The 13211-nt window shown below is 43.5% G+C and overlaps 1 protein-coding gene across 1 annotated transcript in view; it reads left to right on the top strand.

Moving 5' to 3' along the window:
• Positions 1-13211, top strand: part of bop1 (BOP1 ribosomal biogenesis factor) — a 244855-nt gene that overhangs the window by 89504 nt on the left and 142140 nt on the right. The gene's annotated exons all lie outside the window — the stretch shown is intronic.

Genomic DNA, 13211 nt, shown 5'->3' with positions numbered 1-13211 from the left:
TGGGACCGCTGCTTTTTACGATGCATGTCAATGATTTGGGCTATGGGATTAATGAATTTGTGGCTAAATTTGCCAATGATACAAAGATAGGTGGAGGAGCTGGTAGTATTGAGGAAACAGAGTGACTTAGATAGTTTAGGGGAAAGGGCAAAGAAGTGGCAAATGAAATACAGAGTTGGAAAGTGTATGGTCATGCACTTTGGTGTAAGAAATAAACGGGCATTCAAAAAAAGCAGAGATGCAAAGGTACTTCAGAGTCCTTGTGCAGGGTACCCTTAAGGTTAACCTCCAGATTGAGTTGGTGGTGAAGAAGGCGAATGCAATGTTGGCATTCATTTCTAGAGGTATAGAATATAAGGACAGGAATTTGATGATGGGGCTCTGTAAGGTACTAGTGAAACCACACTTGGAGTATTTTGCGCAGTTTTGGGCTCCTTATTTTAGAAAGGATATACTGACATTGGAGAGGGTTCAAAGAAAATTTGCAAGAATAAAACGGTTACTGTATGAGGGACGTCTGGCAGCCCTTGGGCTGTATTCCCTGGAGTTCAGGAGAATGAGGGGGCATCTCATAGAAACATTCCGAATGTTAAAAGGCCTGAACAGATTAGATATGGGAAAGTTATTTCCCATGGTAGGGGAGTCTAGGACAAGAGGACGCGACTTCAGGATTGAAGGATGTCCATTTAGAACAAGGTGCAAAGAAATTACTTTAGTCAAGGGATGGTAAATCTGTGGAATTTGTTGCCGTGAGCGGCTGTGGAGGCAAAGTCATTGGGTGCATTTAAGGCAGAGGTAGATAGGTTCTTGTTTAGCCAGGCCATCAGAGGGTATGGGAAGAAGGCAGGGATGACTGGAAGAATTGGATCAGCCCATGATTGAATGGCAGAGCAGACTCGATGGGCTGAATGGCTAGTTCTGCTCCCATATCTTATGGTCTTAAATTGTCTACTAGTTAATTGCACTGGAAACTATTTTTCTTAATTTAATGCATTTTAGTATTTAGTGATTTTTGTACGCTTGAATCAAATTAGTTTTTCACCTTTGACCTCAGGAGGGGTCCAGAGTCTTGTCTCTTGAGATCATTTTATTAAATTGTCAACTCCAGGCTCTTCACCTCCTTGGAGTTGGGCATGAATTCAAAATAGAAATCCGGAGTGACACCGAGTCCTCCTGGTGGTCTGGCACCAACACCAACTCTCAAGTGTGTAAAAGGGATTCATTTGACTCCAGTCCTGGTCTTGGTGCACCTGTACCTCCCTGACAGTAGTGGGTCAAAGAGATTGTGGGATGGGTGGTACAGATCCTTAACAATGATTTGGGCCCTTTGTATACAACGGTCCCAGGAAATGGTGCAAATAGGTGGGAGGAAGACCCCGGTGGTCCTGTTGGTGGTTTTCACTATCCTCTGCAGGGTCTTACGGTGTGATGCCAATCTATCCTGATACACTAATTTACTTCTGGCTCTGGTTGACTTGGGCATGTTCTGCTCTATAAATGCAAGTCTGTTTCTGAAACGGGGAACCTGAGAAACGGAACTTAGTTGCTCAGAAGATGGTGTGAGTGTGAAACATCCTGCTGATGGAAGTAGTGGAGGCGGGTTCATGTGCGACATTTAAAAGAAGTTTGGATAAGTATGTGGATGGGAGGGGTATGGAGGGCTGTGGTCCAGGTACAGGAGCATCTGGGCTAGGACTGCCAGACTAGCTAACAGCTTCTTCCCTCAGGTTATGAGACGAATGAAGACCCTGCCACCACCGAGGTCTCGTCACTAGGACAGTGAGCTATTTCCTCCTTTTTGTGTTGTTCTCTCTTTTTTGGCATCCACTGGGCCCCCACATTTATTGTGTCATTTTCTGTCTTTAGACGATGAATCCACTGAGAGGAAAAAGTTATTTAAATTGGCTATAAAGTGCTTTGGGACTTACTAATGTTGACAAAGGCAGCTCTTAAACAGAAGTTCTTCCTTGCTTTAAGTGATGTTGTAGTCTTGGCCTCAATAATATGTGGTAAACCATTCCTTGTTCCAAGAGTCCTGTCTCCTTGCTTCCTCTTGTATTACTGACTATTTGCCGTCTGGGTCTGAGTGTCAAGTCTGAGCGCTTTTTGTTTTGATTGAAGATTCATTCGATGAGCAAATTTTTAGTCATGGTAAGAAAGGCATGAGTAATGCATACTTCTTGCCCCACTTTCCTTATCTAATCTTGCTGGCGTTCAAGTGTATTCATATAAAACCAATCTAAATTGAAATCTCCAGTGAAAGTATCCAAGCTGGAGAAGGAACAGCCAGGATAGAGCTTTCAGTGAAAGCTAGTTGAGCCCATTACTGCTGGAGATATGATCTCTACAATAACTTAGGGAGCTTGGTGCTGCTGTGTGCTTCGAAATTCCCGCACGGCTTGAGTCTAAATGTGTCAAGTGAGGCAGGGTGGTGGGAGGAGCAGGGAAAGATTCACTGAGCAATCTAGTATTGTCGTCTGGGCCTGCAGTTAGCTGTTAGTCCTGGGAGTTGGCTTGTTGTCCTTTGCTATCTGTGCGCCGCGGGATGTACTTTTCCACAGGATTTACTCGGGGGACTAAAGTCTCCGATAGTATGTTCGCAGGGTGTTTAGAGACCGGTTGGCCGAAGTTTCAGGAAAGGAGTGCTGTGGGTTGTGGCTTTGCAGACTAGGACAGTTCAGATTGCCAATGTGCTGTTCCTGACTAATTAACTCCAGATCCGTGACCTTTTCAACACAAAGCTGTCTATTCCTGAAGTAACAGAGCATATAGCAGGAACAGAGGGGGTAATGCCCTCCTCTCATTTCTACCATCAAGGAGGAGATACTGGAGTCTGAAGATACAAACTCAACATTTCAGGCACAGCTCCTTCCCCTCCTCCGTCAGAATTCTGAATGGACAATGAGCCCATGAATACTACCTTTCTTCTCTTTTTGCACTACTTATTTAATTTATTTATTTATATATAAATTAAATTAATAATAAAAAGCCTATAAATCACACGAGGATATATATATATATATTCTCGCGTGATTTATAGGCTTTTTATTATGTATTGCAATGTACTACTGTGTGCAAAACAGCAAGTTTCATGACATATGCCAGTGATAATGGGTACCACAATAGCGTAGTGGTTAACCGAGGCATTAAAGTCCAGAGTTTAATTCCGAAGTCATCCTTAAGGAGTTTGTACGTCCTCTCTGTGGAATGTGTGAGTTTCCTCACACAGTCCAAAGATGTAGGTTAATTGGTCATTGTTAGGGTTAATCGGGTTTGTCCTGTGATTAGGTTAGGGTTAATCGGGTTTGTCAGAGGTCGCTGGGGCTGTGTGGCTCAAAGGGCCAGAGAGTGTAATCCTTGCTGTACTGCTAAATAAATAAATAAATATTAAATCTGATTCCCAGACTAGGAGCCTGCTCTTTGGGCTCACCTGTTTATAAGTACCTTGCCCTTTGAGGTGTTTTAGTGTATGAAGAGTCCTGTTGTAATGTCATATTCTATAATTAACTTCTGTCTTCCCCCTTGACTTACACCCACCTAAGTATGAGAGTCAGAAAGGTCTTGGAACTGCAATGGTATTTGTCTGTTAATTTCTTGGTGGTGAGATGGACCATGCTTTCTGGATCCTTTCACTTCTGTCCTTCATTTAGGGCAGTGTGACCTCTAGAATACGGATTCCGTTTACAGGTTATCCTTTGCCGTTTTAGTGAACAGTACCTCAATGGTAGGAACAGTACCTCAATGGTAGGAACTATGTGTACAAACTTATTCTCTATTCAGAAGTGACTTTGTTCTTTGAGCAGTGTGGCCTCTTGGTTGTACAGTGAGGCACCCAACAAAAGTTGCAGGAGTTGGGTCAAGTCTAGCGGAGTTTCTTCACTGTTGTATCTGCATTTTCTATTGGGCAGCTGAAGCAGCTTCTGTAGCTCAGGAGAAGTTGGCTCTTCGATATTGAAAGGCCTAGATAGAGTGGACATGGAGAGAAGTTTCCTAGCACCAGAAGGCACATCCTCAGAATACAAGGACATCCACTTAGAACAGAGATGAGGAATTCCTTCAGCCAGAGTGTGGTGAACCTGTGGAGTTCATTGCCACTGATGGCTATGGAGACCAAGTTATTGGGTATATTTGAAGCTGGTCAAAGATTGTCAGGATGGCAAAGGTTACTGGGAGAAGGCAGAAGAATGGATTTGAGAAGGATAATAAATCAGCTGTGATTGAATGGTGGAGCAGACTGGATGAGCTGAATGACCTAACTCTGCTCCAGTATAGAATATGGCATAGTGGTTAGCACAAAGCTGTTATAGCTCAGAGCGTCGGAATTTGGAATTCAATTTTGGTGTCCTCTGCAAGAAGGTTTGTATGTTCTTTTCACAAGTGTATGGGTTTCCTGTGGGTGCTCTGGTTTCCTCCCGCAGTCCAAAGAGGGAAGCTACAGAAGGACTTGGAGAAGGACTACAGATTTGGAGACTGGGCGAAGTGGCAGATGGAATACAATGTCAGGAAGTATATGGTCATGCACTTTGGTAGAAGAAATAAAAGTATAGATTATTTTCTAAATGGAGAGGAAATACAAAAACCTGAGGCACTATGGGACTTGGGATTACTTGTGCATGATTTCCTAAAGGTTAGTTTGTGAGTTGAGTCAGTGGTGAGGAAGGCAAATGCAATGTTAGCATTCAGTTCAAGAAGACTAGAATATAAAAGCAAGGATGTAATGTTGAAGCAGAGATTGATAGATTCTTGATTAGTCAGGGCATGAAGGGATATGGGGAGAAGTCAGGAGATTGAAGCTGAGAGGGAAAGTTGGATCAGTCATGGCGAGTAGACTTAATGAGCCAAACGGCCTAATTTTGCTCCTACATCTTCTGGTCTTATGGTAAAATACAAAAAGAAAGAAGAAAATAACAATGATACTAATAATAAATAAACAAACAGTAAATATTGAGAACATGAGATGTAACAATCTTGAAAGTGAGTCCAGTTCGGTGGGAACAGTTTAGTGAGGTTAACCCCTTTGGTCTAAACAAGTTGTAAATTGCAGAAGGGGCAAGAGAGGAGTGGATGGGACAAAGGTCAAGGTTTCTTTTTTTCACCCTATATTTGTCTATAATGAACTAAAACAGGGAAGTGTCTCAACAGAGCAAGCTGAAATCTGAAGGCTAATTAGAAGCTCTATAATTGCTAGAGATCTGAAGTGGAAATAGACAGGCGAGATATTCTTGTTTTTTTTTTGAAGTTTTGAGTGGCAAGAGTGACGTTTCCATTGAGCTTCCAATTTCATGGATGTGATTTGGCTGCCTTTTGTTTTACTCGTGTCTGCCTTGCATGACATACACAGTATGTTTATGTGCTCACAACCATTCATAATGACGATTCCACACTCTGCTCGTTGAGAAATTTACTTGGCTGCCAAAGTATCAGCAAGACTATTTCAGAGGCCTGTTAGGAGTCAGCCACAGTACTGTGGATCTGGCTAAGGACAGTGTGTCCGCATAGTTTTGTTGAAGGACATCCATGAACCATATGGCTTTTAACAAGGCTTGTAGTTTCTTGATTTTTCCATTCCAGATTTATTTAATTAAATGAGTTGAAAGCTGCCATTGTGGGATTTCAACTTGTGACACCGAATCCTCAACCCAGGTGGTGGGTATGTTGTGGCAAATCTTAGACCTAAATATTTGTAACTGAAATAAAAACGGAAAAGGCTGCAAACATTCTACACGGCAGCTATATTAGGGACATTTATGTAGAATCAGAATAATGATGGATGCTGCCTTCTTGAAGCACCACCTCTTGAATATGTCCCCAAAGGTGCTTGTGCTGGGGGCTGACTGAGCCTACAACCCTCTGCAGACCTTTGCATTACTGTTTACTATAGTCTCCATGTCAGTCTTTCGTGCAACGAGACAGAATGCTCTCCCTCGTACTTCAATAGAAATTTGCAAGGGTTGTTGAGATACCAAATCTCCTCAAGCTCCTCATGAGGTAGAGCTGCTGCCTTCTTTGTAATTGCATTGATGTGTTGGCCCGAGAATAGGTCCTCTGAGAAATTGCCACCCAGGAACTTGGAAGCTGCTCGCTCATTCCACTGCTGACCCTTCAGTATTCCCCCAACTTCCCCTTCCTGAATTTCACAATCCTCGGTTTTACTGATATTGAGTACAAAGTTGTGTCCACTCAACCAGCCTCCTCATCGCCATCTGAGATTCCAACAACAGAGGTGTCATTTCCAAATTTATAGATGGTGTTTGAGCTGTGCAAAGCCACATGGTCATGTGTAAAGGAACAGCATGCATCTTTGAGGAGATCTTATTGATAGTGAGGAAATGTTATTACAGATCTGCACTGACTGTATTCAATACGGTCTTATTTTGTTGAGGAGGAGAATAGAGCACTGCAGCCCAGAAACAGGCTATTCAGTCCATCTCATTTGTGCTGACCTGGTCCCATCTTGTGTGAGCAAGTGGCCAAGTGGTTAAGGCATTAGACTAGCTGCCTGAAGGTCGTGAGTTCGAGCCCCAGCCAAGGCAACGTGTTGTGTCCTTGAACAAGGCACTTAACCACACATTGCTCTGCGATGACACTGGTGCCAAGCTGTATGGGTCCTAATGCCCTTCCCTTGGACAACATTGGTGGCATGGAGAGGGGAGACTTGCAGCATGGGCAACTGCTGGTCTTCCATACAACCTTGCCCAGGCCTGCACCCTGGAGAGTGAAGACTTTCCAGGCGCAGATCCATGGTCTCGCAAGACTAACGGATGCCTTAAAGGTCCCATCTACCTGCACCCAGGCCATAGCTCTCCATACTGCTCTCATCCATCTACTACCCCTCAGATTCCCATTCAGTACAATGGATTGGGACACATCGGAACAGTATATTTTGGCCCAATAAGCAATTGCCCTAATTAGCTGAAGTTTCATGGAAATAGCCAAAAGGTCTTAAAAAGACAAAACTACCATTTAACTGAGTAACAAATTATGCATTAAAATGAAATACAGAACAAACTCGGACACTGCCATCTCTACTACAGTACTATAAACTATACATTAGTTCCTATTGGTTATCGACAGAGGAATTCATCCAGTGTACACTATCGTGTTCTTTTGATTGACTGTAAATGGACACAATCAGCGCAGACACCTGGTGCAGATAATGTTCTGACTTCATTGTCTTCCTGCGTAAAGTCAGAATGAAAACAAAATGATCAAAAACCACTGCTTTTTGAATCAGTGTCTGAACAGTTGGCTCCCTGGTGTCCCACAGGCACACGGCACAAAAGTGCATGCAACGTACGCTTAATTGAAATTATATGACTACTGTCTCCTGTCCCAATTAAGCAGCATAGTGCCCCAGATAAATGAAGTAAGTCCGGGCTATTTTCTCGATTAGTTGTTGTTCTTTAGGAGTTGTTCCAAATAAGCGGCTGCCCCGATTAACCGATGCCAATTAACCAGAATTCACTGTATTTCACCTTGCATCCTAACCCCATGACCTCTGGTCCTAGCTTCACCCAACCTGAGAGGGTAAAAGCCTACAGACATTCATCCTCTCTATACCCCTCATAATTTTGTATACCTTTATAAGATCTCTGCTCTTATTTCTCCACTCCATGGAATAAAATTTGGAATCTTTTCAACCTTTCCCCATAATTCGGGTCTTCATACCTCGGCATCGTCCTTGTAAATCTTCTCTGTGGTCTTTCAAGCCTGTTGATATTTTGCCTATAGGTAGGTGAGCAGAACTGCACACAATGCTCCAAATTCAGCCCTATAAAGATCTTAAATCTACTTCAACATGACATCCCATCTCCTGTACTTAATGCCATTGTGTCAAAAGGAATATGGATTAGAGGTGGCTAGAACTGCATGCAGTCTTTTTTTCCCCAGTGAGGGGAACTGAAAACTAGAGGTCATAGATTTCAGGTGAGACATAAAAGATTTAAAAGGGCCTGAGAAGAAACCTCATCATGTGGAGGGCGGTGTGTATGTGGAACGAGCTGCCAGTGGGAAGTGGTTGCAGCAAGTACAGTGACAATATTTGGACAGATACATGGATAAGAGACATTTGGGAGCATCATCATCACTATGTGCCGAATCATAAGACGTAGGCGATCATGGTCTTTGACCACAATTGTTGTTAGCAAATTTTTCTGCAGAAGGTGATTTGTCATTGCCTTCTTCTGGGCAGTGTCTTTACAAAATGGGTGACCCCAGCCACTATCAATACACTTCAGAGCTTGTCTGTCTGCCGTCAGTGGTCGCATAACCAGGGCTTGTGGTATCCACCACTTGCTTCCATGGCTTCACGTGACCCTGATTGGAAGGGGGGGGGGGGCTGCCTAAGCAGGCTAGTGGAGGGAAGAAGTGCCTTTCACCTCCTTTGGTAGAGATGTAGTTCCACCTCACCACCTATTTAGGGGCATATAGGTCAAATACAGGTGTATTGGACTAACTTGGTGGGTACTGTGATCGGCATGGAGGATTTGGGCCAAAGGCGGTTTCTGTACTATACGTTGTTGCTGTCAGCATTACAGTGCAATAGAGAAAAATAAGTTATAATAAGAAATATATTTTTAAAAATAGTGCAAAATAATGAGGAAGTGTTCTTGGGTTCAGAGGGGAAGAAGCTGTTCTTGAAATGTTGAATGCGTGTTTTCAGTCTCCTGTACCTCCTCCCAGATGGTAGTAATGAGAAGAGGGCACATCCTGGGTGATTAATGCCAACTTCAGCCATGAGGCATGGAGTGGCCATCTCCTGTTCCCAGCACCTTAATGAATCAAATCTAACTATTTGACTGCTGGAGGTCTGGTATCTAAGCCCACTATTGTTAACAACACAGCCACTTGTCAGCTGGAGTTTGACGTCATTTTTGTTTCCTCCTCATCTTGGAAGGTCAGTAGTGTTGCCATGTCTGTGCCTGATTGCATCCATCTAACTGGAAGCAGTGTTCAGCCTGAAGCTGGTTGGCTCTGTGTGGCTTGATACCATCAGCTGCAGTTTTACCCACTGAGTTTCATGTGGGTGCTGATGTAAGCCTCAGCAAACTGCAAGTCCTGCTCACGGAGGATGAGAGGTGACTTGATAGAGGTGTACAAGAAGAGTGGACAGACATTGCCTGTTTCCCAGGGTGGAAATGGCTACTATGAGGGGTCATAACATTAGTGTGTTTGGAGGAGACTATAGGGGGGATGTCAGAGTAGGTTCTTTACACAGAGTGGTGAGTGTGGAATGTGTTGCCAGTGGTTGTGGTGTAGGCAGATACATTAGGGACATTGAAGAGATTCTCAGATAGGCACATGGATGGAAGGACAATGGAGGGCCATGTGGGAGAGAAGGGTTAGATTGATCTTGGAGTAGGTTAAAAGGATGGCACAACACTGTGGGCTGAATGGCCTGCAGAAGCACTTACCCTGACTTAAGCCATGAGAGTTGTAGGCAGTCCGGCTGAGCTGATAATTTTGTTTTTCTTTTGATTTACAGATTTGACTTCTAAAAAATCTTCTTCACATAGTTTTACAATAAAAGGAAAGGTACGTGGCATCCGGAGTTTCTCCGGTTAGCGGACAATTTCCCTCCACGCCTCTCTGACGTAGTGGGGAACCGCGTACGAGGCAAGTTACAGCAGTGGTTTGCCATTGCCTTCTGCCGGGTGAGTTTCCAAAGGGATCACCAGCTCATAACCCAGCACAGATGGAAAGCGTGCAGGGGAGCCGGCTGGCTGGATTCGAAATCGGGACCGTTCGTCCCGAAGTCCAGCACTGATGCTGCTACGTCACCAGCTGGGTCAGTTTTACAATAGGTACAGAAAAAAGTAGGCCTTTTGTAGTCATCTTTACTGAGATTGAGTAATGAAACTGGGCAATGCTGGGCTCCATTAATTCTTTCTCTTCTATTCTCAGCCCAAACCAGATATATTCTGCCCTCCTTTCTCCACCCCCAAGGGAGTTCAGATAAATTATACTCCCTGCACTTTGCACTCACAATTCAATTCAAAAGGAACGATTGGGCTATAATCCAGGTTATTGTACTCTTTCCCCATCAGGAGGGAAAGGGTAGAACAGCAACTGCTTTCTTATGCTCATGGAGAGTTGGCAATTTAAAAAAGTTTTCAAATCCACTTCACAAGAGCTTTGTGTTTTCAGTCAATAGTTGTCATTTAAGATCATGGTGTCTTGACAAGAGATTTAGATTTGCAATGATATTAAGAAGATTAGCTTTATTTGCTAGATGTACATCAGAACATACGGTGAAATGTGATGTTCTGCATTTATGCCCAACACAGTCAGAGGATGTGTTGGGGACAGTCTTCAAGTGTCGCCATGCTCCCAGCACCAACCTAGCAAGCCCACAGCTTACCAACCCTAACCCGTGCAAATGGGAGCACCTGGAGCAAAGTCACACTGTCACGGAGAACAAGCAAACTTCTTGCACACTGCAGTGGGAACTGGACCCTGCTCAGTGATCGCTAGCACTGCAAAGCGATTGCAGTAACCGCCACACTACTGTGTGACGCATTGAGGTCCTGCTCAATTACTGTTTGTCTGGACTGAGTCACTAAAAGCTATTCCCTAACTCTTGTCACCAGCCATCATTGAACCTGCAGTGTGCAAAGCTATTGCCAGTTTACCGTGGTTGCATTGCTAAAGTTTGGGTGTTTCATTGGAAGCTGAAATTATCATTCAGAACTTAAGAAATTTTCCCTGTACAGTTGTTGTTTTTGGGCGAGTTAGGATTTTGCTTCTCGAGCCAGCCCTCCCCCAATTAACCCTATTCCTCTTGTGGTATTTTAAGCAAAGGGGTCCCACATCTCCCGTGTTTTTGGCAGTCTTTATGATTATGGTACTGTGTGTGTGTGAATATATGGCCTTTGCATAATTTGCACATACTAACTGTTGACGTTTATATGACTTTATTCATCTTTGGGTTTCTTTGCCCTCCTACTCAAGATGTGTGGTTTTCTCTTTTTAATGAGACCTTTAGTGTATATAGTGCCTGAGGTCACTCCAAAGTGTTTTAAAGACATTGATGTACCTTTGAAGTGCTGTCACCTTTGCAGAGCGGGTAGTGTGGGAGCCCAAACATTACCCAGTAAACTCCACAATCATGACCAGACAATTTTGACTGTAGAATAAATGCTGGTGAGGGCATTAATTTTTCACGTTTATTGCTGTGCCACTAACCATAGATTCTAGGAAGTTAGCCAGGAAAATCAGTGTAAAGTACAAAAATGAAAATAGATGATTCAGAATATTAAAGGAGAAGTTTTTTAAAAAAAAAGAACATTCTTTGGCTCTAAACCTGGTGCTTGGGATGTCCTGTTCATTTAGAGAGAATCAACCCCTCAGATTATTAAACCATTTGAAGTTGCTGAAGGAAAGACTTAGAAGCAGAATTATAAACACGAGAGATTCTGCAGATGCTGGGAAATCCAGAGCAACACACAAAATGCTGGAGGAACTCGGCAGTCAGGAAGCATCTATGGAGGGGAATGAACAGTCAGTGTTTCGTTAAGAGCCTTGTCCCGAAATGTTGACTATTTATTCATCTCCTTGAATGCTGCCTGGCCTGTAGGAGCAGAATTAGGCCATTCAGCCCATCAAGTCTTCCATATCATTTATCATGGTTGATTTATTTCCCTGTCAATCCCATTCTCTGGCCTTGTCCTGGAAACCTCCCTATAAATTTGGATAAATTTACATGGGTGGGAGGGCTATGGTCTAGAAGGAAGGCAATGGGACTAGTCGGAATAACGCTGACTAATAGGCTGAAGGCCCTGTTTCTCTGCTGTAGTGCCCTATGACTAACCTTTGTTGCCCTTACTAATCTGAACCTATCAATCTCTACTTTAACTATACTCATTGAGATGGCCTGCACAGATTCACCACCCTCTGGATAAAGAAATTTCTTCTCATCTCTGTTCCAAAGGAATGTCCTTCTATTCTGAAGCTGTGTCCTCCAGTCCTAGACTCTTCCAATCCTGGGAATGTCCTTTCCACATCCACCCTATCTTTCCCAATATTTAGTAGTTTCAATAAGATGCCCATACTTCTTGCCCCCCCCCCCACATTTCTTCTAAACTCCAATGAATACAGGGCCAGAGGCATTGAAAGCTACTCGTATGGTGACCCTTTCATTCCCGGGATCATTCTTGTGAATCTCCTCTGGACCCAGTGCAATGCCAGCACATCCTGAGAAATGGAGCTCCAAACTGCTCACAATTCTCCAAGTGTGGTCTGACCAATGCTTTCCAAAGCCTCATTGTTACATCCTTGCCTTTCACTCTAGTCCTGTGTAAGTGAATGAAAACATTGCATTTGTCTTGTTGCCGTGGGCTCCTGAGTAAGCAGTTCTTCGTTACTGCATCACTATATTCATTGGTGGCATGAAGTCATTGTTGGCACAGGTCAGTGTTGTTGTCTGTGTGTCTGTACTTGAAGGTATTGGTGACAGCTGAGAGGCTTGTTTAGACCATTTCAAATTATAGCTACGAGTCAACTACACAGACCAGTGAGAATGGCAGACTTGTTTCTCTCAGCGAACCAGATTGGTTTTTATGACATTTTAATGGTTTCTGGTCACCATTCCTGCATCAGGCTTTTATTTCTAGAGTTATTTAATGAAGTGAATTTAAATTGTCCAGCTGCTGTGGTAGAATTTGAACTCTCTCATCAGTATTACTGTCAGTACACCCCAAATGTAAACCTGGAGTGGCTGGGAGACCAGACTGGCTCCGGAATCTTTGCTTTCCAGAGATCCTTGACAATTTAGCATGTTTTGATTGTTATCATTATGGTCCCCAGCATCATTTTTTTCAATACAGTGTGGAACAGGCCCTTCCGAGCTAACAGCTGCACTACCCAGCAACCCAGCTATTTACCCTAATTTACAATGACCAGTTAACCTACAAACTGGTACCTCTTTGGACTGTGGGAAGAATCCAGAGCACTAGACGAAACGCAGTTACTCAGGTGAAGAACATATAACCTTTCTTACAGAGGATACTGGAATTAAACTCTGATCTCCGACGCCTTGAACTGTAATAGTGCCATGCTAACCGCTATGCTACACACGTTGGAGCAGAATCAGGCCATTCAGCCCATCGAGTCTCCTCTGCCATTCCATAATGGCTGATTTATTTTCCCTCTCAATCCCATTCTCCTGTAACCTTTGACGCTCTGATTAATCAAGAACTAATCAACTTGCTTTA

The sequence above is a fragment of the Mobula hypostoma genome, chromosome 3, assembly GCF_963921235.1.
Source record: "Mobula hypostoma chromosome 3, sMobHyp1.1, whole genome shotgun sequence".
NCBI classification, from domain to species: domain Eukaryota; kingdom Metazoa; phylum Chordata; class Chondrichthyes; order Myliobatiformes; family Myliobatidae; genus Mobula; species Mobula hypostoma.
The sequence above is the reverse complement of the archived record's forward strand: the minus strand, read 5'-3'. Positions and strand labels throughout refer to the sequence as shown.